The following is a 7,210-nucleotide window of genomic DNA, read 5'->3' as shown; positions in this document are numbered from 1 at the left end:
AGATAGACAGAGAGCCAAAAGACGCGCACATAAACACAAATTCAGCGCGTCACCAATCACCATCACCGCTAAAGAGGTTGATGACGCCATTGGTCACGCTAAACCATACAAAGCAGTGGGCCCAGACGGCATAGCCATGCCGATGCTTAAAAGCCTAGGGAAAGAGGGTTTCAAATATTTAGCGCATGTCTTCAACCTGTCTCTTTCCACCTTCGTCATACCAGAGAAATGGAAAATGGCCAAGGTGGTCCCGCTACTAAAGCCTGGGAAACCAGCTAACATAGGTGAGTCGTATCGTCCGATATCTCTCCTATCGCCAGTAGCAAAGACGCTTGAAGCCATTTTGCTCCCTTATTTCCAAGCAAATTTGCAGCTAGCCTCTCATCAGCATGGCTTCAGAAAACTCCATAGCACTACCACCGCGCTAAATGCCATTAGCACCCAGATAAATTGCGGTTTAAATCAATACCCCCACCATAGAACAGTACTCGTAGCGCTAGACCTATCAAAAGCTTTTGATACGGTCAACCATGGCTCGTTACTGCAAGACCTGGAAGGGTCTACCCTTCCCCCATGTCTTAAAAGGAGGACCGCAAATTATCTGTGTGGTCGGCAGGCATCGGTGCAATTTAGAAACGAAACATCAAAACCAAGGAGAATTAAACAAGGGGTGCTACAGGGTAGTGTCCTATCCCCACTTTTGTTTAATTTCTACAAATCTAAGCTACCTTCACCACCGGAAGGAGTCACAATCGTTTCCTACGCCTATGACTGCACAATAATGGCCCCAGGCCCAGGCCCAAAGACCGATGCGCTATGCAATAAAATAAACGGCTACCTCCCTGATCTCTCCAGTTTTTTCGCCTCGCGAAACCTGGCATTATCACCGACTAAATCTTCCGCGACCTTATTTACAACATGGACGTCCCAAATGTCGACCATTTTGAACATCCACGTCGTTGGCACTACGCTACCGACTGTCCTACACCCCAAAATCTCGGGTGTGACGTTTGATCAGGATCTACATTTTGGTGAGCACGCAGCCGCAATTGTTCCGAGAATTCAGAGCCGTAACAAAATCCTCAAATCCCTCAAATCCCTCGCTGGCAGTACCTGGGGAAAAGATAAAGAAACGCTCATGACTACATACAAAGCAATTAGCCAGCCGATTACGCACTACGCGTCACCTATATTGTCGCCAAGCCTCAAAAGTACCCACTGGAAGAAACTACAGGCCTGCCAAAATGCTGCTCGCAGAATCGCCACGGGCTGTTTTCTTATGTCCCCAGAACACCATCTGCATAATGAGGTGAGAATACTCCCCAAGGCAATCGGTTCTATGTACCGGAGCGACTCGGGATTTTTCCCGACCAAGGACTGTCATTTCAGTGTGACCCCATTTAATTTGTTTCGTCCCTTCCACAAATTGTCATCCTCCCAGCAGCTCCTTGCAGCAGAACTGCTCCATACTCTCTTACTCCGGGAAGGCATCGAATCCAATCCGGCTCCGTCTCCTGACCCCGGTCCTGAGAAATGGTTTTGCTGCATCTGCCGGGAAAGAATCTTTTTAGAACGGTCATACTCTGTTCAGTGTGTCTCGTGCAAGGGATGGTTGCATCGGACAGGTTGTTCTGGGCTTGATCCGAAAACCCGACGTCCACGTAACTTTTATAAATCTTTTGTGGCTCCTTGCTGTTCACGCCCAAAGGCGTCCCGTAGTCTAGGCCTAAGCGCCCCCCCCCCACTACCTTCCAGCAGCCCCGCTGCTCAGCAATCCACAACAAGTACCCGCTGCTGCTCGCGCCCCACGGGCCAACAACTCAAACAGCTGATACCACTCATAACTACTACCTTCGTAGCAGAGTTGGTAGCAATGCTGAGCATCAGCCCCTGCCCCCGTCTTCTCCCCCCTCTTTTCCGGCAGCAATCGTGCCGGTCAGGGAAACAGACTCCTAGTCCATACCTCCGTTTGCACCGTCTGCCAGCACAGAATATATAGGTTTGCGACATCCGCCCAATGCAGCTCCTGCCTTGGGTGGTGCCACTTTCCTAGATGTTCTGGTCTCCGCGACGGCAACCCCCCGACGGCTTTCATCGCGCCATGTTGCCAGGTCGCAAACCCAAATCATCCGGGTACCACAATGCTTGCCCAAGGACGCCCAGTCCCAGGGCCACAACAGCAATTGCGTCCTGGCCTTCCACAACCCAGGCGTAGTCACCCGACACTTACCCCCAGAGTGGCGGCGTCTCCCCTTATGCACTTCAGAATTCTGCAGTTAAACTGTAATGGACTAACTGGGAAGATTACGGAGATAATCGATTGCATGAAGCGGCACAACATCCGCATTGCTGCGATTCAAGAGACTAAACTCACAGCAATGCATTGCAGACTTGCTCTGGGTATAATGTCCACAGGAAAGACCGCGAGAGCGGGAATGGAGGCGGCCTCGCGTTTATCATACACTACTCTGTGCAATATTATATATTTGATCCTGGCATCGACCGCAGGGATAATGCCTTAGAACGTCAAGGCCTATCTGTCCGGTCAGGCGATGCAAACCTAGAAATCATCAACATCTACATCCCTCCTGCCACCTGTTGCCCCAGTGGATACCGCCCTAATATCAGGGCCTTACTCACTGGCAACAATCGCATTATCTTAGGCGATTTCAATGCCCATCATGATCTATGGCATTCAAACTTGCGGGCGGACAGTAGGGGTGAGATGTTGGCGGATCAAATAGAAGAAACGACGTTCTGCACAATTAATGGAGACGCCCCCACACGTATGGTAGGAAGCTGTCACAGTTCGCCAGATATCTCAATCGTGAGCGCAGAACTCGTAAACTGCGTCAACTGGCAGCCGATGGTAACATTGGCATCCGACCACCTACCTATACTTATTTCGCTCGAGCGTACCGCCGACTTCATCGTCACAAAAAAACGCCCTCTCATAAACTTCAAAAAAGGAATGTGGGAAGAATATAAATCTTTTACAGACAACCGCTTTGCTGCCCTCCCTATCCCGACTCATGCCCGCCAAGGGGAGCGTGCCTTCCGTAAGGTCATTGAATTAGCCTCGGAACGTTTCATTCCCGCCGGGAGGATTCCCGAAATCCGGCCCCACTTCCCGGCGGAGGCCGCAAACTTAGCGAGAGAACGTGACCTTATAAGGCAGCTTGATCCAGGCGACCCCCAAATAAGGGACATAAACCAACGCATCAGATTGCTTGTGGATGAACACAAGCGGGCGAAATGGGAGGAGCACCTGAGAGGTTGTACCCTCTCTACCGGTGTGGGTAAACTTTGGTCCACCGTAAAGTCCCTATCGAATCCGACTAAGCACAAAAACAAAGTTTCCATCGCCTTTGGCGACAAAGTGCTGTCGGATGCGAAAAAATGCGCGAGCGCTTTCTGCCGACAATATATAATGCATCCTACGGTCGACAAAGATAGACGGAGAGCCAATAGACACGCACATAAACACAAATTCAGCGCGTCACCAATCACCATCACCGCTAAAGAGGTTGAGGACGCCATTGGTCGTGCTAAGCCATCCAAAGCAGTGGGCCCAGACGGCATAGCCATGCCGATGCTTAAAATCCTAGGGAAAGAGGGTTTCAAATATTTAGCGCATGTCTTCAACCTGTCTCTTTCCACCTTTGCATACCCGAGAAATGGAAAATGGTCAAGGTGGTCCCGCTACTAAAGCCTGGTGAGTCGTATCGTCCGATATCGCTCCTATCGCCAGTGGCAAAGGCGTTTGAAGCCATTTTGCTCCCTTATTTCCAAGCAAATTTGCAGCTAGCCCCTCATCGCATAGCTTCAGAAAACTCCATAGCACTACCACCGCGCTAAATGCCATTAGCACCCAGATAAATTGCGGTTTAAATCAATACCCCCACCATAGAACAGTACTCGTAGCGCTAGACCTATCAAAAGCTTTTGATACGGTCAACCATGGCTCGCTACTGCAAGACCTGGAAGGTTCTACCCTTCCACCATGTCTTAAAAGGTGGACCGCAAATTATCTGGGTGGTCGGCAGGCATCGGTGCAATTTAGAAACGTTTAGAAAAAATAAACGGCTACCTCCCTGATTTCTCCAGTTTTTTGGCCTCGCGAAACCTGGCATAATCACCGACTAAATCTTCCGCGACCTTATTTACAACATGGACGTCCCAAATGTCGACCATTTTGAACATCCGCGTCGATGGCACTACGCTACCGACTGTCCTACACCCCAAAATCTTGGGTGTGACGTTTGATCAGGATCTACATTTTGGTGAGCACGCAGCCGCAATTGTTCCGAGAATTCAGAGCCGTAACAAAATCCTCAAATCCCTCGCTGGCAGTACCTGGGGAAAAGATAAAGAAACGCTCATGACTACATACAAAGCAATTAGCCAGCCGATTACGTGCTACGCGTCACCTATATGGTCGCCAAGCCTAAAAATTACCCACTGGAAGAAACTACAGGCCTTCCAAAATACTGCTCTCAGAATCGCCACGGGCTGTCTTCTTATGTCCCCAGAACACCATCTGCATAATGAGGCGAGAACACTCCCCATCAGGGAGAGAAATGAGATGCTGACCAAACAGTTCCTGTTGAATACCCAGAAATCTGGGCATCCCAACAGACATCTGATTGATGAACCGGCACCGCCTAGGGGCTTAAGGAGTCATCTCCGTAAGCATTTTGAGGAAATACGGCACCTGAGAACACAGCCGTATGAAGTGAAAAAACACAAGCAGGTCCTTGGTGAACTCCATAGACAGGCGTCGGACCATTATGCCGAGAATTGCCCGGTGAATCCAGTACTTAAAGAAAATTATCCAAAACTCGCGGAAGAGGAACGTATACTCCCCAGGGAAACGCGTGTCACTCTTGCTCAACTTCAACAGGTTAAACTCCTACCTATACAGAATCAACCCCGACATACAAAATGTATGCCCCGCTTGCAATGTGTCCACACATTACACCAACCATCTCTTTAATTGTAATGTGGAACCAACGCCTCTAACACCCCTTTACTTATGGTCCACCCCTGTTGAAACGGCAAGTTTCCTTGGACTCCCGTTAGAGGATATTGATGACAATTTGTGATCGGTCGCGGCTGTTAGGTGGGGCGAGCATTGCTACAACAACAACAACAATACTCCCCATCAGGGAGAGAAATGAGATGCTGACCAAACAATTCCTGTTGAATACCCAGAAACCTGAGCATCCCAACAGACATCTGATTGATGAACCAGCACCGCCTAGGGGCTTAAGGAGTCATCTCCGTAAGCATTTTGAGGAAATACGGCACCTGAGAACCAGCCGTATGAAGCGAAAAAACACAAGCAAGTCCTTGGTGAACTCCATATACAGGCGTCGGACCTTTATGCCGGGAATTGCCCGGTGAATCCAGTACTTAAAGAAAAGTATCCACAACTCGCGGAAGAGGAACGCATACTCCCCAGGGAAACGCGCGTCACTCTTGCTCAACTTCGTTCTGGATACTGTAACAGGTTAAACTCTTACCTATCCAGAATCACCCCGACATACAAAATGTATGCCCCGCTTGCAATGTGTCCCCACATGACACCAACCATCTCTTTAATTGTAATGTGTAACCAACGCCTCTAACGCCCCTTTCCTTATGGTCCACCCCTGTTGAAACGGCAAGTTTCCTTGGACTCCCGTTAGAGGATATTGATGACAATTTGTGATCGGTCGCGGCGGTTAGGTGGGGCGAAGCATTGCTACAACAACAACAACAACAACAACCTGGAAGGGTCTACCCTTCACCCAAGTCTTAAAAGGTGGACCGAAAATTATCTGGGTGGTCGGCAGGTATCGGCGCAATTTAGAAAGGCAACATCAAAACCACAAGAATTAAACAAGGGGTGCCACAGGGTGGTGTCCTATCCCACTTTTGTTTAATTTTCATATATCAAAGCCACCTTCGCCACTAGAAGGAGTTACTATCGTGTCCTAAGCCGATGACTGCACAACAATGGTCACAGGCCCAGGCCCACAGATCGATGAGCTTTGCAACAAAATAAACGGCTACCTCTCTGATGTCTCCAGTTTGTTCACCTCGCGAAACCTGACATTATCACTGACTAAATCATCGTCGACCTTATTTACAACATGGACGTCCCAAATGTTGACCATTTTGAACATCCACGTCAATGGCAATACGCTACCGACTGTCTTACACCCCAAAATCTTGGGTGTGACGTTCGATCAGGATCTACATTTTGGTGAGAATGCAGCCGCAATTGTACTGAAAATCCAGGGCCGGAATAAAATCCTCAAATCTCCTGCTGGCAGTACTTGGGAAAAAGATAAAGAAACGCTCAGTACCACTTACAAAGCAGTTGGCCAGCCGATTGCATACTACGCGTCCCCGATATGGTCGCCAAGCCTAAAGACTACTCACTGGAAGAAGCTATAGGCCCGACACAATACTGCCCTCGGAACCGCCAAGGGCTGTCTTCTTTTGTTCCCAGAACACCATCTACATAATGAGGCGAGAATACTCCCCATTAGGGAGAGAAATGAAATGCTAACCAAACAGTTCCTGTTGAATACCCAGAAACCTGGGCATCCCAACAGACATCTGAGTGACGAGCCAACAACGTCCAGGGGCTTAAGGAGTCATCTCCGTACGCATTATGAGGAAATACGGCACCTGAGAACACAGCCGTATGAAGCCAAAAAACACAAACAGGCCATTAGTGAACTCCACAAACAGGCGCCGGACCTCTATGCCAGGAATTGCCCGGTGAATCCTGTACTCAAAGAACAATACCCTAAACTTGCAGAAGAGGAACGCACACTCCCCACGGAAACCCCAGTGGGTTAGGGGATTAGAATATACCCGCGGTAGGTATGCCTGTCGTAAGAGGCGACTAAAATACCAGATTGAAGGGGTTGTGTAACGCAACCTTTTCAGGTTGCCAGCGCAATATATAGCTTCTCCAAACTCAATTGTCAACCTCACCTATCCTTGGCGAATCATTAACAGCCGGGGCTCTGGCGACCCCGGCCTCCTCAAGGATCTAGGGGGTGGGAGGCCGGTATAGCCTAGAAGGTCGCATGCGATCATAACAAATCGTTCCCGAGATGGTCGAGCTTGGTACCGGAACGTACCGGATCTGCATCCGGCAAAGGACCTTCAACTCGATAACACTCCCAAGGCTTTCGGGGAGTGTCCTTAT

Source organism: Eurosta solidaginis, chromosome 3 (assembly GCF_040869045.1).
Source record: "Eurosta solidaginis isolate ZX-2024a chromosome 3, ASM4086904v1, whole genome shotgun sequence".
NCBI lineage: Eukaryota > Metazoa > Arthropoda > Insecta > Diptera > Tephritidae > Eurosta > Eurosta solidaginis.
This window is presented reverse-complemented; position numbering follows the sequence as displayed.